General features: G+C 59.9%; 1 long non-coding RNA gene across 1 annotated transcript in view; it reads right to left on the bottom strand.

Annotated features, from left to right (window-relative positions):
• Positions 1-310: 310 nt before the first annotated feature.
• Positions 311-17,886, bottom strand: part of LOC119461890 (uncharacterized) — a 61,578-nt gene continuing 44,002 nt past the window's right edge. The window contains exon 3 of the long non-coding RNA XR_005194097.2: positions 311-654. This is a non-coding gene — a long non-coding RNA (uncharacterized LOC119461890). The remainder of the gene's footprint in view (positions 655-17,886) is intronic.

Raw genomic sequence — 17,886 nt, 5'->3', positions numbered from 1 at the left:
ATGCGATGCGAACGGGTACCGATATCGCGTTCTACTCTTAAAGGCGAAGCTTATCCGTCCTCCAATTTTTGTACGTCAGTATGTTTTTACTGAATATACATATTTTAACGACAAACTGAAATGGCCACATCTGTGGCCATTCAGAATATTACTGAATGAGAAGAACCTGATTCCTATAGCTTTGCTGTTTTGTGCGTATTCTCGTATCTTGTATGTGTTCATGAAATTCAATTTGCGGCATGTTTCGGCCTGCTTGGTGGCATACTTGATGCGGCATACTATAACATCAATGATGAATATGAGGAATGAGTAGTTTATGATGCAAGCAAATTTCAATTTGTAAGTCTTCTTTTTATGTAATTCTTCAGAACACTTACAACGCGGTGGTAAGTATTAATAGCATAAGTTAATCGACAAGTCACGTTGTGTCCTATCCCATGAAATGCGCGGAGATCCGCGCGTTGGATTCAGCAGTGTTCTTCCAGACGTCAAGCTGGCAGAGCGTGGCTGCACTTCCGCCGCACACAATGGCCACGAGGGGTCGCTTGGGGGAAGCATCGAGGCGACCCTGGCGGTAGAGTTGGGAAGCCAAGCCACTGTAGATAGCGGACAAGGTTGCGCCGCACGATGGCTCCACCAACATCCGGTGGTCATCTGCGCACAAGTTCCCCTTTAACGGTTGCATTCATCATCATCATTATCATCAACATCATCAGCCTATATTTTATGTCCACTGCAGGACGAAGGCCTCTCCCTGCGATCTCCATTTACCCCTGTCTTGCGCTAGCGTATTCCAACTTGCGCCTGCAAATTTCCTAACTTCATCATCCCATCTGGTTTTCGGCCGTCCTCGACTGCGCTTCCCTTCTCTTGGTATCCATTCTCTAAACCTAATGGTCCACCGGTTATCCATCCTACGCATTACATGGCCTGCCCAGCTCCATTTCTTCCGCTTAATGTCAACTAGAATATCGGCTATCCCCGTTTGTTCTCTGATCCACACCGCTCTCCTGTCTCTTAACGTTAGTCCTAAGATTTTTCGTTCCATCGCTCTTTGCGCGGTCCTTAACTTGTTCGCGAGCTTCTTTGTTAACCTCCAAGTTTCTGCCCCATATGTTAGCACCGGTAGAATGCAATGATTGTACACTTTTCTTTCAACGACAGTGGTAAGCTCCCAGTCAGGATTTGGTAATGCCTGCCGTATGCACTCCAACCCAATTTAATTCTTCTGTAAATTTCTTTCTCGTGATCAGGGTCCCCTGTGAGTAATTGACCTAGACGGTTGCTTCATGTAGGGATAAAAACTAGCGCAGCAGTTAACAATACAGACAGAAGTGGGGCGAAGAAGCATTTAGCACGCAACTGAATAATTTATCAGGATGGCAGAGAAGAGATAAGCAGCACAAAAGCCTCAGAAAAACACCGAGCAAGCTTACCTGACAGTCATCACATACGAGCTGGACACAGCGCATTCCATTCAAGCGCGCACATCTTTTATTTCCATGGCAATGTACGGACCGAGAATTACCGCCGTCGGCGTCGCGGTGATGTTCCGTATATAGGCCGAGTTCGATAACATCGCGGTCACGCGCGTATGCTGTAGGTGCGAGTGAAAGCTTGCGTGGGTAAGCCCAAAAGTGACTTAAGGGGGGGGGGGGCTATAACGTAATATGATCCCAAACTGTTTTGATTCTAAACTCCTGACGTCAAATTTACGTAACTCCCGACGCAAGCATCGGGCGGTGATCCACAGCGTTGTCTGAACAACCCAATCAAACACACTCCTCGTTTATAGCAGGTCACCTTTGTTCGCTCTCAAAACGAGTAACATTGAATACATTCAGTCGTTTTTCTTATCTAATTGGCTGACAAGAGGCGAGGAGCACCGTCTAGTGGAGAGGGTTTCGATGGGGCGGAGCCAACACAGGGAAAATAGATAACCGCATGAAGAAGGTGGTGCCGGCTTCTCCGATTGGTCCGCTTCGCCTTACGTAATTTGCGGTGGCTCGTCGAAAATCGCGGCAGCGTGCAACGGAAGGGTAAGAATGCCGCTAAAACGCATCTTCAGCAAGGAAGAGTTGGCAGAGTGATATCGTATACGTGCCGAAAGAGCTCGATAACGTTTTACTGCCACGCAAAAAGGTTAATCATGCGCAAATAAATACAGGCTTACCCGCAGGTGCGAGTAGCGAGAGCCTGAGCGATCGGCGGGCAGCCATCTTCTATTCCTTTCGGAACGGGGCAGTCTGAGGCTATTCTGAAAAATTTTCAGTTTTGTTCAGCATAATAATGCATTTTTTTCGCGTACACGCCACTTTGACGTGGTGAGTTTTCGCGCTTTTGTGAGGCCGCGTGTCAGACAGGCGAAGTGGGCGTAGCGAGAAAACATTGGACCAATAGCAGAGGGCTAATGGTGAAAAGGCGCCGAATCAGGAATGATTATTAAATGCGAAGCATTTCTTGCCGGCGGCTCTGTCTGTTGTCCCGTGTCCCACACCCCCACAGCGCATGCGCGTCCCCTCTCTCTCCTCTCCTACGCTCCCCCTTTCTCTCCTCTAGGAATCCGTAGCGGCGCGCTCGACAGGTGGTGCGACAGCTGCATACTCCGCTGGGAGCGCCACGGTAGTTCCGCGGTATGAAAATGAGGGAGCGCGCGAGCCTCATTCTCTCTCCTGTGCAGCGCCGCGATGACCGCTCCGGCTGCTGCCGCGAAACCATCTCCCGCTCAAGCTGCATACTCCGCTGGGGGCGCCACGGTAGTTCCTCGGTATGAAAATGACGGAGCGCGCGCGCCTCATTCTCTCCTGTGCAGCGCCGCGATGAGCCCTCGGGCCGCTGCCGCGAAACCATCTCCCGCTCAAGCTGCATACTCCGCTGGGGGCGCCACGGTAGTTCCGCGGTATGAAAATGACGGAGCGCGCGCGCCTCATTCTCTCTCCTGTGCAGCGCCGCGATGAGCGCTCGGGCCGCTGCCGCGAAACCATCTCCCGCTCAAGCTGCATACTCCGCTGGGGGCGCCACGGTAGTTCCGCGGTATGAAAATGACGGAGCGCGCGCGCCTCATGCTCTCTCCTGTGCAGCGCCGCGATGACCGCTCGGGCCGCTGCCGCGAAACCATCTCCCGCTCAAGCTGCATACTCCGCTGGGGGCGCCACGGTAGTTCCGCGGTATGAAAATGACGGAGCGCGCGCGCCTCATTCTCTCTCCTGTGCAGCGCCGCGATGAGCGCTCGGGCCGCTGCCGCGAAACCATCTCCCGCTCAAGCTGCATACTCCGCTGGGGGCGCCACGGTAGTTCCGCGGTATGAAAATGACGGAGCGCGCGCGCCTCATTCTCTCTCCTGTGCAGCGCCGCGATGAGCGCTCGGGCCGCTGCCGCGAAACCATCTCCCGCTCAAGCTGCATACTCCGCTGGGGGCGCCACGGTAGTTCCGCGGTATGAAAATGACGGAGCGCGCGCGCCTCATTCTCTCTCCTGTGCAGCGCCGCGATGAGCGCTCGGGCCGCTGCCGCGAAACCATCTCCCGCTCAAGCTGCATACTCCGCTGGGGGCGCCACGGTAGTTCCGCGGTATGAAAATGACGGAGCGCGCGCGCCTCATTCTCTCTCCTGTGCAGCGCCGCGATGAGCGCTCGGGCCGCTGCCGCGAAACCATCTCCCGCTCAAGCTGCATACTCCGCTGGGGGCGCCACGGTAGTTCCGCGGTATGAAAATGACGGAGCGCGCGCGCCTCATTCTCTCTCCTGTGCAGCGCCGCGATGAGCGCTCGGGCCGCTGCCGCGAAACCATCTCCCGCTCAAGCTGCATACTCCGCTGGGGGCGCCACGGTAGTTCCGCGGTATGAAAATGACGGAGCGCGCGCGCCTCATTCTCTCTCCTGTGCAGCGCCGCGATGAGCGCTCGGGCCGCTGCCGCGAAACCATCTCCCGCTCAAGCTGCATACTCCGCTGGGGGCGCCACGGTAGTTCCGCGGTATGAAAATGACGGAGCGCGCGCGCCTCATTCTCTCTCCTGTGCAGCGCCGCGATGAGCGCTCGGGCCGCTGCCGCGAAACCATCTCCCGCTCAAGCTGCATACTCCGCTGGGGGCGCCACGGTAGTTCCGCGGTATGAAAATGACGGAGCGCGCGCGCCTCATTCTCTCTCCTGTGCAGCGCCGCGATGAGCGCTCGGGCCGCTGCCGCGAAACCATCTCCCGCTCAAGCTGCATACTCCGCTGGGGGCGCCACGGTAGTTCCGCGGTATGAAAATGACGGAGCGCGCGCGCCTCATTCTCTCTCCTGTGCAGCGCCGCGATGAGCGCTCGGGCCGCTGCCGCGAAACCATCTCCCGCTCAAGCTGCATACTCCGCTGGGGGCGCCACGGTAGTTCCGCGGTATGAAAATGACGGAGCGCGCGCGCCTCATTCTCTCTCCTGTGCAGCGCCGCGATGAGCGCTCGGGCCGCTGCCGCGAAACCATCTCCCGCTCAAGCTGCATACTCCGCTGGGGGCGCCACGGTAGTTCCGCGGTATGAAAATGACGGAGCGCGCGCGCCTCATTCTCTCTCCTGTGCAGCGCCGCGATGAGCGCTCGGGCCGCTGCCGCGAAACCATCTCCCGCTCAAGCTGCATACTCCGCTGGGGGCGCCACGGTAGTTCCGCGGTATGAAAATGACGGAGCGCGCGCGCCTCATTCTCTCTCCTGTGCAGCGCCGCGATGAGCGCTCGGGCCGCTGCCGCGAAACCATCTCCCGCTCAAGCTGCATACTCCGCTGGGGGCGCCACGGTAGTTCCGCGGTATGAAAATGACGGAGCGCGCGCGCCTCATTCTCTCTCCTGTGCAGCGCCGCGATGAGCGCTCGGGCCGCTGCCGCGAAACCATCTCCCGCTCAAGCTGCATACTCCGCTGGGGGCGCCACGGTAGTTCCGCGGTATGAAAATGACGGAGCGCGCGCGCCTCATTCTCTCTCCTGTGCAGCGCCGCGATGAGCGCTCGGGCCGCTGCCGCGAAACCATCTCCCGCTCAAGCTGCATACTCCGCTGGGGGCGCCACGGTAGTTCCGCGGTATGAAAATGACGGAGCGCGCGCGCCTCATTCTCTCCTGTGCAGCGCCGCGATGAGCGCTCGGGCCGCTGCCGCGAAACCATCTCCCGCTCAAGCTGCATACTCCGCTGGGGGCGCCACGGTAGTTCCGCGGTATGAAAATGACGGAGCGCGCGCGCCTCATTCTCTCTCCTGTGCAGCGCCGCGATGAGCGCTCGGGCCGCTGCCGCGAAACCATCTCCCGCTCAAGCTGCATACTCCGCTGGGGGCGCCACGGTAGTTCCGCGGTATGAAAATGACGGAGCGCGCGCGCCTCATTCTCTCTCCTGTGCAGCGCCGCGATGAGCGCTCGGGCCGCTGCCGCGAAACCATCTCCCGCTCAAGCTGCATACTCCGCTGGGGGCGCCACGGTAGTTCCGCGGTATGAAAATGACGGAGCGCGCGCGCCTCATTCTCTCTCCTGTGCAGCGCCGCGATGAGCGCTCGGGCCGCTGCCGCGAAACCATCTCCCGCTCAAGCTGCATACTCCGCTGGGGGCGCCACGGTAGTTCCGCGGTATGAAAATGACGGAGCGCGCGCGCCTCATTCTCTCTCCTGTGCAGCGCCGCGATGAGCGCTCGGGCCGCTGCCGCGAAACCATCTCCCGCTCAAGCTGCATACTCCGCTGGGGGCGCCACGGTAGTTCCGCGGTATGAAAATGACGGAGCGCGCGCGCCTCATTCTCTCTCCTGTGCAGCGCCGCGATGAGCGCTCGGGCCGCTGCCGCGAAACCATCTCCCGCTCAAGCTGCATACTCCGCTGGGGGCGCCACGGTAGTTCCGCGGTATGAAAATGACGGAGCGCGCGCGCCTCATTCTCTCTCCTGTGCAGCGCCGCGATGAGCGCTCGGGCCGCTGCCGCGAAACCATCTCCCGCTCAAGCTGCATACTCCGCTGGGGGCGCCACGGTAGTTCCGCGGTATGAAAATGACGGAGCGCGCGCGCCTCATTCTCTCTCCTGTGCAGCGCCGCGATGAGCGCTCGGGCCGCTGCCGCGAAACCATCTCCCGCTCAAGCTGCATACTCCGCTGGGGGCGCCACGGTAGTTCCGCGGTATGAAAATGACGGAGCGCGCGCGCCTCATTCTCTCTCCTGTGCAGCGCCGCGATGAGCGCTCGGGCCGCTGCCGCGAAACCATCTCCCGCTCAAGCTGCATACTCCGCTGGGGGCGCCACGGTAGTTCCGCGGTATGAAAATGACGGAGCGCGCGCGCCTCATTCTCTCTCCTGTGCAGCGCCGCGATGAGCGCTCGGGCCGCTGCCGCGAAACCATCTCCCGCTCAAGCTGCATACTCCGCTGGGGGCGCCACGGTAGTTCCGCGGTATGAAAATGACGGAGCGCGCGCGCCTCATTCTCTCTCCTGTGCAGCGCCGCGATGAGCGCTCGGGCCGCTGCCGCGAAACCATCTCCCGCTCAAGCTGCATACTCCGCTGGGGGCGCCACGGTAGTTCCGCGGTATGAAAATGACGGAGCGCGCGCGCCTCATTCTCTCTCCTGTGCAGCGCCGCGATGAGCGCTCGGGCCGCTGCCGCGAAACCATCTCCCGCTCAAGCTGCATACTCCGCTGGGGGCGCCACGGTAGTTCCGCGGTATGAAAATGACGGAGCGCGCGCGCCTCATTCTCTCTCCTGTGCAGCGCCGCGATGAGCGCTCGGGCCGCTGCCGCGAAACCATCTCCCGCTCAAGCTGCATACTCCGCTGGGGGCGCCACGGTAGTTCCGCGGTATGAAAATGACGGAGCGCGCGCGCCTCATTCTCTCTCCTGTGCAGCGCCGCGATGAGCGCTCGGGCCGCTGCCGCGAAACCATCTCCCGCTCAAGCTGCATACTCCGCTGGGGGCGCCACGGTAGTTCCGCGGTATGAAAATGACGGAGCGCGCGCGCCTCATTCTCTCTCCTGTGCAGCGCCGCGATGAGCGCTCGGGCCGCTGCCGCGAAACCATCTCCCGCTCAAGCTGCATACTCCGCTGGGGGCGCCACGGTAGTTCCGCGGTATGAAAATGACGGAGCGCGCGCGCCTCATTCTCTCTCCTGTGCAGCGCCGCGATGAGCGCTCGGGCCGCTGCCGCGAAACCATCTCCCGCTCAAGCTGCATACTCCGCTGGGGGCGCCACGGTAGTTCCGCGGTATGAAAATGACGGAGCGCGCGCGCCTCATTCTCTCTCCTGTGCAGCGCCGCGATGAGCGCTCGGGCCGCTGCCGCGAAACCATCTCCCGCTCAAGCTGCATACTCCGCTGGGGGCGCCACGGTAGTTCCGCGGTATGAAAATGACGGAGCGCGCGCGCCTCATTCTCTCTCCTGTGCAGCGCCGCGATGAGCGCTCGGGCCGCTGCCGCGAAACCATCTCCCGCTCAAGCTGCATACTCCGCTGGGGGCGCCACGGTAGTTCCGCGGTATGAAAATGACGGAGCGCGCGCGCCTCATTCTCTCTCCTGTGCAGCGCCGCGATGAGCGCTCGGGCCGCTGCCGCGAAACCATCTCCCGCTCAAGCTGCATACTCCGCTGGGGGCGCCACGGTAGTTCCGCGGTATGAAAATGACGGAGCGCGCGCGCCTCATTCTCTCTCCTGTGCAGCGCCGCGATGAGCGCTCGGGCCGCTGCCGCGAAACCATCTCCCGCTCAAGCTGCATACTCCGCTGGGGGCGCCACGGTAGTTCCGCGGTATGAAAATGACGGAGCGCGCGCGCCTCATTCTCTCTCCTGTGCAGCGCCGCGATGAGCGCTCGGGCCGCTGCCGCGAAACCATCTCCCGCTCAAGCTGCATACTCCGCTGGGGGCGCCACGGTAGTTCCGCGGTATGAAAATGACGGAGCGCGCGCGCCTCATTCTCTCTCCTGTGCAGCGCCGCGATGAGCGCTCGGGCCGCTGCCGCGAAACCATCTCCCGCTCAAGCTGCATACTCCGCTGGGGGCGCCACGGTAGTTCCGCGGTATGAAAATGACGGAGCGCGCGCGCCTCATTCTCTCTCCTGTGCAGCGCCGCGATGAGCGCTCGGGCCGCTGCCGCGAAACCATCTCCCGCTCAAGCTGCATACTCCGCTGGGGGCGCCACGGTAGTTCCGCGGTATGAAAATGACGGAGCGCGCGCGCCTCATTCTCTCTCCTGTGCAGCGCCGCGATGAGCGCTCGGGCCGCTGCCGCGAAACCATCTCCCGCTCAAGCTGCATACTCCGCTGGGGGCGCCACGGTAGTTCCGCGGTATGAAAATGACGGAGCGCGCGCGCCTCATTCTCTCTCCTGTGCAGCGCCGCGATGAGCGCTCGGGCCGCTGCCGCGAAACCATCTCCCGCTCAAGCTGCATACTCCGCTGGGGGCGCCACGGTAGTTCCGCGGTATGAAAATGACGGAGCGCGCGCGCCTCATTCTCTCTCCTGTGCAGCGCCGCGATGAGCGCTCGGGCCGCTGCCGCGAAACCATCTCCCGCTCAAGCTGCATACTCCGCTGGGGGCGCCACGGTAGTTCCGCGGTATGAAAATGACGGAGCGCGCGCGCCTCATTCTCTCTCCTGTGCAGCGCCGCGATGAGCGCTCGGGCCGCTGCCGCGAAACCATCTCCCGCTCAAGCTGCATACTCCGCTGGGGGCGCCACGGTAGTTCCGCGGTATGAAAATGACGGAGCGCGCGCGCCTCATTCTCTCTCCTGTGCAGCGCCGCGATGAGCGCTCGGGCCGCTGCCGCGAAACCATCTCCCGCTCAAGCTGCATACTCCGCTGGGGGCGCCACGGTAGTTCCGCGGTATGAAAATGACGGAGCGCGCGCGCCTCATTCTCTCTCCTGTGCAGCGCCGCGATGAGCGCTCGGGCCGCTGCCGCGAAACCATCTCCCGCTCAAGCTGCATACTCCGCTGGGGGCGCCACGGTAGTTCCGCGGTATGAAAATGACGGAGCGCGCGCGCCTCATTCTCTCTCCTGTGCAGCGCCGCGATGAGCGCTCGGGCCGCTGCCGCGAAACCATCTCCCGCTCAAGCTGCATACTCCGCTGGGGGCGCCACGGTAGTTCCGCGGTATGAAAATGACGGAGCGCGCGCGCCTCATTCTCTCTCCTGTGCAGCGCCGCGATGAGCGCTCGGGCCGCTGCCGCGAAACCATCTCCCGCTCAAGCTGCATACTCCGCTGGGGGCGCCACGGTAGTTCCGCGGTATGAAAATGACGGAGCGCGCGCGCCTCATTCTCTCTCCTGTGCAGCGCCGCGATGAGCGCTCGGGCCGCTGCCGCGAAACCATCTCCCGCTCAAGCTGCATACTCCGCTGGGGGCGCCACGGTAGTTCCGCGGTATGAAAATGACGGAGCGCGCGCGCCTCATTCTCTCTCCTGTGCAGCGCCGCGATGAGCGCTCGGGCCGCTGCCGCGAAACCATCTCCCGCTCAAGCTGCATACTCCGCTGGGGGCGCCACGGTAGTTCCGCGGTATGAAAATGACGGAGCGCGCGCGCCTCATTCTCTCTCCTGTGCAGCGCCGCGATGAGCGCTCGGGCCGCTGCCGCGAAACCATCTCCCGCTCAAGCTGCATACTCCGCTGGGGGCGCCACGGTAGTTCCGCGGTATGAAAATGACGGAGCGCGCGCGCCTCATTCTCTCTCCTGTGCAGCGCCGCGATGAGCGCTCGGGCCGCTGCCGCGAAACCATCTCCCGCTCAAGCTGCATACTCCGCTGGGGGCGCCACGGTAGTTCCGCGGTATGAAAATGACGGAGCGCGCGCGCCTCATTCTCTCTCCTGTGCAGCGCCGCGATGAGCGCTCGGGCCGCTGCCGCGAAACCATCTCCCGCTCAAGCTGCATACTCCGCTGGGGGCGCCACGGTAGTTCCGCGGTATGAAAATGACGGAGCGCGCGCGCCTCATTCTCTCTCCTGTGCAGCGCCGCGATGAGCGCTCGGGCCGCTGCCGCGAAACCATCTCCCGCTCAAGCTGCATACTCCGCTGGGGGCGCCACGGTAGTTCCGCGGTATGAAAATGACGGAGCGCGCGCGCCTCATTCTCTCTCCTGTGCAGCGCCGCGATGAGCGCTCGGGCCGCTGCCGCGAAACCATCTCCCGCTCAAGCTGCATACTCCGCTGGGGGCGCCACGGTAGTTCCGCGGTATGAAAATGACGGAGCGCGCGCGCCTCATTCTCTCTCCTGTGCAGCGCCGCGATGAGCGCTCGGGCCGCTGCCGCGAAACCATCTCCCGCTCAAGCTGCATACTCCGCTGGGGGCGCCACGGTAGTTCCGCGGTATGAAAATGACGGAGCGCGCGCGCCTCATTCTCTCTCTTCTGCAGTGCCGCGATGAGCGCTCGGGCCGCTGCCGCGAAACCATCTCCCGCTCAAGCTGCATACTCCGCTGGGGGCGCCACGGTAGTTCCGCGGTATGAAAATGACGGAGCGCGCGCGCCTCATTCTCTCTCCTGTGCAGCGCCGCGATGAGCGCTCGGGCCGCTGCCGCGAAACCATCTCCCGCTCAAGCTGCATACTCCGCTGGGGGCGCCACGGTAGTTCCGCGGTATGAAAATGACGGAGCGCGCGCGCCTCATTCTCTCTCCTGTGCAGCGCCGCGATGAGCGCTCGGGCCGCTGCCGCGAAACCATCTCCCGCTCAAGCTGCATACTCCGCTGGGGGCGCCACGGTAGTTCCGCGGTATGAAAATGACGGAGCGCGCGCGCCTCATTCTCTCTCCTGTGCAGCGCCGCGATGAGCGCTCGGGCCGCTGCCGCGAAACCATCTCCCGCTCAAGCTGCATACTCCGCTGGGGGCGCCACGGTAGTTCCGCGGTATGAAAATGACGGAGCGCGCGCGCCTCATTCTCTCTCCTGTGCAGCGCCGCGATGAGCGCTCGGGCCGCTGCCGCGAAACCATCTCCCGCTCAAGCTGCATACTCCGCTGGGGGCGCCACGGTAGTTCCGCGGTATGAAAATGACGGAGCGCGCGCGCCTCATTCTCTCTCCTGTGCAGCGCCGCGATGAGCGCTCGGGCCGCTGCCGCGAAACCATCTCCCGCTCAAGCTGCATACTCCGCTGGGGGCGCCACGGTAGTTCCGCGGTATGAAAATGACGGAGCGCGCGCGCCTCATTCTCTCTCCTGTGCAGCGCCGCGATGAGCGCTCGGGCCGCTGCCGCGAAACCATCTCCCGCTCAAGCTGCATACTCCGCTGGGGGCGCCACGGTAGTTCCGCGGTATGAAAATGACGGAGCGCGCGCGCCTCATTCTCTCTCCTGTGCAGCGCCGCGATGAGCGCTCGGGCCGCTGCCGCGAAACCATCTCCCGCTCAAGCTGCATACTCCGCTGGGGGCGCCACGGTAGTTCCGCGGTATGAAAATGACGGAGCGCGCGCGCCTCATTCTCTCTCCTGTGCAGCGCCGCGATGAGCGCTCGGGCCGCTGCCGCGAAACCATCTCCCTCTCAAGCTGCATACTCCGCTGGGGGCGCCACGGTAGTTCCGCGGTATGAAAATGACGGAGCGCGCGCGCCTCATTCTCTCTCCTGTGCAGCGCCGCGATGAGCGCTCGGGCCGCTGCCGCGAAACCATCTCCCTCTCAAGCTGCATACTCCGCTGGGGGCGCCACGGTAGTTCCGCGGTATGAAAATGACGGAGCGCGCGCGCCTCATTCTCTCTCCTGTGCAGCGCCGCGATGACCGCTCGGGCCGCTGCCGCGAAACCATCTCCCTCTCAAGCTGCATACTCCGCTGGGGGCGCCACGGTAGTTCCGCGGTATGAAAATGACGGAGCGCGCGCGCCTCATTCTCTCTCCTGTGCAGCGCCGCGATGAGCGCTCGGGCCGCTGCCGCGAAACCATCTCCCGCTCAAGCTGCATACTCCGCTGGGGGCGCCACGGTAGTTCCGCGGTATGAAAATGACGGAGCGCGCGCGCCTCATTCTCTGTCCTGTGCAGCGCCGCGATGAGCGCTCGGGCCGCTGCCGCGAAACCATCTCCCGCTCAGACTAAAGAAATAGCCGAAACGAACGCGGCGACAGACATAACCTCGGGCTCCGCGCCGTCTCCGACAACTTCAATCGCAAATAACGAGCAGACAACAACAGTGCAAATCCAAACAATGATAACGGAAAACCTAAAAATATTCATGCACGACATGATGACGTTAGTCAATCAAAAACTAATGGAATTTCAGCAGCTATGCACGAATGATTTTGAAAAACATAAGGTATTTGTGGCAGAACAACTTAAGGCAGCCACGAAGGCTGTTCCGACCAAAAAACGCGCAATTGCGATTGGGGCGGGTTCGGCAAAAGCTAAAATAAGCCACTGCATAACAGAATCTGATAGCTCGGACGCGGAAACGTCACGGGCTTAAAACAAGATTGGGCAACATGGCTAATCAAACTAGGAAACCACAACGAATAACAAATTCAGAACAATTGGAGATCTGGCAATGGAACTGCCGCTCCTTCTCCAGGAAAGCGGCAGCGCTCCGACAGTTTATCAAAAACTTCTAAATCGCTCCGGACGTGATATGTCTGCAGGAGGTCGGAGCCAAGCCGGCCAAAATGCAGGGATACTACACCCTGAGCGATCCCCAAAATTCGAAGGTCGCCACGCTGGTGAGCAAGTCTATAAACGCTCAATTATTAACACTTCCACAAATTGAGGGAGATAGTCATTCCATAGTTATCAGTGTGATGCCAAAGAAACGAAGTAAAGCACACACAATAATCACAAACTTGTACAGTCCTCCCAAAAGCAAAGGGGACGATCTACCACAAATTCTCTCGGCAACAAAAGATTTAACGGGCACCAGGGATAAGGCGGTGATAGTGGGGGACTTTAACGCGCCCCATATACTATGGGGATACGCGAAAACATCGCCCAAAGGGTTCCTACTCGAGCGTACCGCCACAGCCTTGTGCTTACGGGCAATAAATCAAATTGGCAAACCGACGCGCACGGGTAACAGCGTGAGCAGAGACACGGCGCCCGACCGTGCATATACAATTAATGTCAGAGACGTACAATGGGTTTCCCTCGACGAAAACCTGGGAAGCGATCATGACATAATCAGAATAGCGCTCTCCACACCCATCATACGTAGAACAATAGGAACCACCAAGCTAACCGATTGGCCTCGTTATAGAAAACTCCAGAGGGCACAGGAGGATTCAGATACCGCCCCGACCAACATGCGGGAATGGACTAAATTCCTTCAACAAGTGCACGGGGACACCACCAAAGCCATAGAGCGCACAGCGGAGGCGCCGGTGATAGACTCTCACCTAGTCAGCTTATGGGAAGAGAGGCGGAAACTCGTGAAGAGGTGGAAAAGACAGCGCCTAAACTAACACCTAAGACAACGCATCGCTCTATTGGCAGAGCAAGCCCAAGGCCACGCCAACGAGCTAGCTAAAAACGAGTGGGCGACCTTCTGCGGAAACCTATCTGGGACACTGGGAACGGCCAGTACGTGGCGAATACTCCGGAGTATGCTAGACCCAATGAGCACACGTACTGAGAATAACAAGAAGCTCCAAATTATAGCAGACAATTTCGAGGGTACAGATCAAGAACTAGTCGACGTCCTTCAGAACAAATACATAGGACCCTCACCCGCGGCGGCATCACCCTACACGGCGAGACCATACGCGGGAGAGGCCAACCCTAAATTAGACGAAGAAATAACGTACGCGGAAGTGTACGAAGCGGCGCAAGCCGCAGTTAAAAACTCGGCACCGGGCCCAGACACAAACACAAATTCAATGATTCGAAACATGGATTCGGTGGCCCTAGCGAAAATAACAAAGGTTTTCAATAGCGAGTACTGGGCCAAGGGAGATTTTCCCCAAGAATGGAAATTGGCTAAAATAATCATGATCCCCAAACCGAAAAAGAATCCCTCGATTGATACCCTCCGGCCGGTATCGCTCACGTCCTGCCTCGGTAAGCTCTATGAGAGGGTGATCCACAGCAGACTACAGCGATACCTGGAAGAGCGGAGCTGGTTCCCAGACTCCATGATAGGATTTCGCACAGGTTTATCGTGTCAAGACGCGTTCCTCCTACTAAGGGACGAGATTCTAACCAATATTCCGTACGGTGACGAGAGACTAGTCCTAGCACTAGACCTCAAAGGAGCCTTCGACAATGTCTCTCACGGCGCAATACTCGAGGAACTCGAACGTTCGGGTTGTGGTGAGCGCACCAACAATTACATAAGGGCATTTCTTTCCAACCGCGAGGCCAGCATCAGTATTGGCCAAATCACATCGCAGATATTTAAAATGCCGAGCAAAGGAACCCCTCAAGGAGCAATAATATCTCCTCTGCTCTTCAACATGGCGATGTGTCGCCTCGCGCGCGATCTCGATCGGATACCCGACCTAGGTTACACGCCTTACGCTGACGATATCACGCTGTGGGCGAGCAGAGGTTCCCTAGGGGAAAAAGAATACACGCTACAAACCGCGGTATTAGCGGTGGAGAAATTTTCCCGAACGAGCGGGCTGAAGTGCGCGCCCGAAAAATCCGAGGTCGTCCGGATACACGCGAAAGGCTACAAATCCAGAGGGTCGATTAACATTGTGGTTGAGGGCCAAATGGTCCGAGAGGTACCTACGATGCGAGTCCTGGGTTTGTGGCTTCAGAGCGACGGGAGAGCAGCACAGACGCTCAAAACCATCAAATCCGCAACCCACAACATAGCCCAAATGATACGTCGAGTGACGTATAGAAAGGCGGGAATGCGAGAAATCGATACCCTAAGGCTCGTACAGGCCTTAGTGATTAGTCGAATCACATAGGGCTTGCCCTACCAAATCCTGAACAGGGAAGAGGAGAGGCAGGCCAACACGATAATTCGAACAGCTTTCAAGGCGGCTCTGGGCCTGCCTAAATCTACCTCCACGGAGCGCATGCTAGCTTTGGGAGTACACAATACTTTCGACGAACTGAGGCAGGCCACTCTGATGCGACAGAGGGAGCGCCTCAGCTTCACAAAAACTGGTAGGGCAATATTGGCACGATTTAATATCCCAGCATACCCGATTTATCTCACCGAAGAGGCCGTACCTCTCCCTCCTTCGGTGAGATCCAAAATTACAGTAGCTCCAATTCCCCAAGAATATGCATCCCGAGTACAACAAGGAAAGGCGCAAAGCACGCGCACAACATATTCAATCGATGTACTCCAATAACGCTAGGTACAATACGTACTACACGGACGCAGCTGCGTATGCAGAGGCTACCGGGCAGCGCTACCAAAGGAGGTACGCCCTGGCAGTCGTGAACGCGATCAGCCAGCAGCAAATTACCGCGTCGACCACGGCGGGCTCCCCCACCTCAGCCGAAATGTTAGCAGTGGCGATCGCGCTCGCTCACGCGGAGCGTTCGGAAAGGGACTCAGTCGTGGTCACTGACTCCCGGGAGACATGTTGCATGTTTCTTAAGGGGCACGTGACTGCGGCTAGCCTCGCGATAATCCCCAAATCGTTCAACCACCGCCATCGCCTACTCTGGTGCCCGGGACATTCGGGGGTACAGGGGAACGAACAGGCTAACGCTTTAGCTCGAGCGTCTACTAACCGAGCGATGGCGTCCTCTTCGAACCCCAACCCCTCACACTATCCCTCACAAAATCCCATCAATTTAAATGCAAAAGACATCCTTGCTCATCAGCGCGGAGTCCGCAGAAAATACCCGCCGCCTCACCCACAACTTAGCGGGGAAGAGGCCGCCGATTGGCGCAAAATACAGACCGGGGTATTCCCCCATCTAAAACTGCTAAATGCCATGTATCCCACCCGCTATAGGGCCACATGCCCTTGGTGCGGTGGCATACCTACACTAATACATGTGACCTGGGAGTGTAGTAAGCAGCCTCATAGGCCCACTAATAATATCTCAATGGAGCAGTGGGAGGCACAGCTCGCCCGTTCCGACTTGGCAGGACAAAAGTCCTTAATTAGCCAGGTCAGGCAGGCGGCAGAGGCCAGTGGGGCCCTGGACTGAGGGGCTCCGACCACCGCTATACTTCAAATATTTTCCAGCCAAATAAAGTTTCTAGAGATCTCCCGCTCAAGCTGCATACTCCGCTGGGGGCGCCACGGTAGTTCCGCGGTATGAAAATGACGGAGCGCGCGCGCCTCATGCTCTCTCCTGTGCAGTGCCGCGATGAGCGCTCGGGCCGCTGCCGCGAAACCATCTCCCGCTCAAGCTGCATACTCCGCTGGGGGCGCCACGGTAGTTCCGCGGTATGAAAATGACGGAGCGCGCGCGCCTCATTCTCTCTCCTGTGCAGTGCCGCGATGAGCGCTCGGGCCGCTGCCACGAAACCATCTCCCGCTCAAGCTGCATACTTCGCTGGGGGCGCCACGGTAGTTCCGCGGTATGAAAATGACGGAGCGCGCGCGCCTCATTCTCTCTCCTGTGCAGCGCCGCGATGAGCGCTCGGCCGCGAAACCATCTCCCGCTCAAGCTGCATACTTCGCTGGGGGCGCCACGGTAGTTCCGCGGTATGAAAATGACGGAGCGCGCGCGCCTCATTCTCTCTCCTGTGCAGCGCTGCGATGAGCGCTCGGCCGCGAAATCATCTCCCGCTCAAGCTGCATACTTCGCTGGGGGCGCCACGGTAGTTCCGCGGTATGAAAATGACGGAGCGCGCGCGCCTCATTCTCTCTCCTGTGCAGCGCCGCGATGAGCGCTCGGCCGCGAAACCATCTCCCGCTCAAGCTGCATACTTCGCTGGGGGCGCCACGGTAGTTCCGCGGTATGAAAATGACGGAGCGCGCGCGCCTCATTCTCTCTCCTGTGCAGTGCCGCGATGAGCGCTCGGGCCGCTGCCACGAAACCATCTCCCGCTCAAGCTGCATACTTCGCTGGGGGCGCCACGGTAGTTCCGCGGTATGAAAATGACGGAGCGCGCGCGCCTCATTCTCTCTCCTGTGCAGCGCCGCGATGAGCGCTCGGGCCGCTGCCGCAAAACCATCTCCCGCTCAAGCTGCATACTTCGCTGGGGGCGCCACGGTAGTTCCGCGGTATGAAAATGACGGAGCGCGCGCGCCTCATTCTCTCTCCTGTGCAGCGCCGCGATGAGCGCTCGGCCGCGAAACCATCTCCCGCTCAAGCTGCATACTTCGCTGGGGGCGCCACGGTAGTTCCGCGGTATGAAAATGACGGAGCGCGCGCGCCTCATTCTCTCTCCTGTGCAGCGCCGCGATGAGCGCTCGGGCCACTGCCGCAAAACCATCTCCCGCTCAAGCTGCATACTTCGCTGGGGGCGCCACGGTAGTTCCGCGGTATGAAAATGACGGAGCGCGCGCGCCTCATTCTCTCTCCTGTGCAGCGCCGCGATGAGCGCTCGGGCCGCTACCGCAAAACCATCTCCCGCTCAAGCTGCATACTTCGCTGGGGGCGCCACGGTAGTTCCGCGGTATGAAAATGACGGAGCGCGCGCGCCTCATTCTCTCTCCTGTGCAGCGCCGCGATGAGCGCTCGGGCCGCTGCCGCGAAACCATCTCCCTCTCAAGATAACCATCTCCCCGCTGCTTCGCATCCACACAGGGTTCCCTTTAGCGGGAGATGGAGTAATTTTTCTTTCTTTTGTGCGCTTTAATCATGCATAGTCAGTGTGTACACGTTATATCAGATGGGGAGCTATCGCGGTTTTCGTGACGTCGCATGACAGACAGGCGAAGTTGGGAGTGGCCTGAAAATGTTTTGACCAATTGTGGTGGCTGATCGCAGAAATTGGAAACAAAACAGTTTGGAATCATATAGCGCCCTTGATCTCGCGTGTTGCAGGAAGGAGGGCGGGGCTACGCCGGCGGCGGCTGTGTATTGCGCGGCTGAGCGCGGTCGCGCGAGCCGCAGCTCGGAAGTAGTCTGCGGTGGGTACAAAGTGTAGGCCCG

The sequence above is a fragment of the Dermacentor silvarum genome, chromosome 8, assembly GCF_013339745.2.
Source record: "Dermacentor silvarum isolate Dsil-2018 chromosome 8, BIME_Dsil_1.4, whole genome shotgun sequence".
Classification (NCBI taxonomy): domain Eukaryota; kingdom Metazoa; phylum Arthropoda; class Arachnida; order Ixodida; family Ixodidae; genus Dermacentor; species Dermacentor silvarum.
The sequence above is the reverse complement of the archived record's forward strand: the minus strand, read 5'-3'. Positions and strand labels throughout refer to the sequence as shown.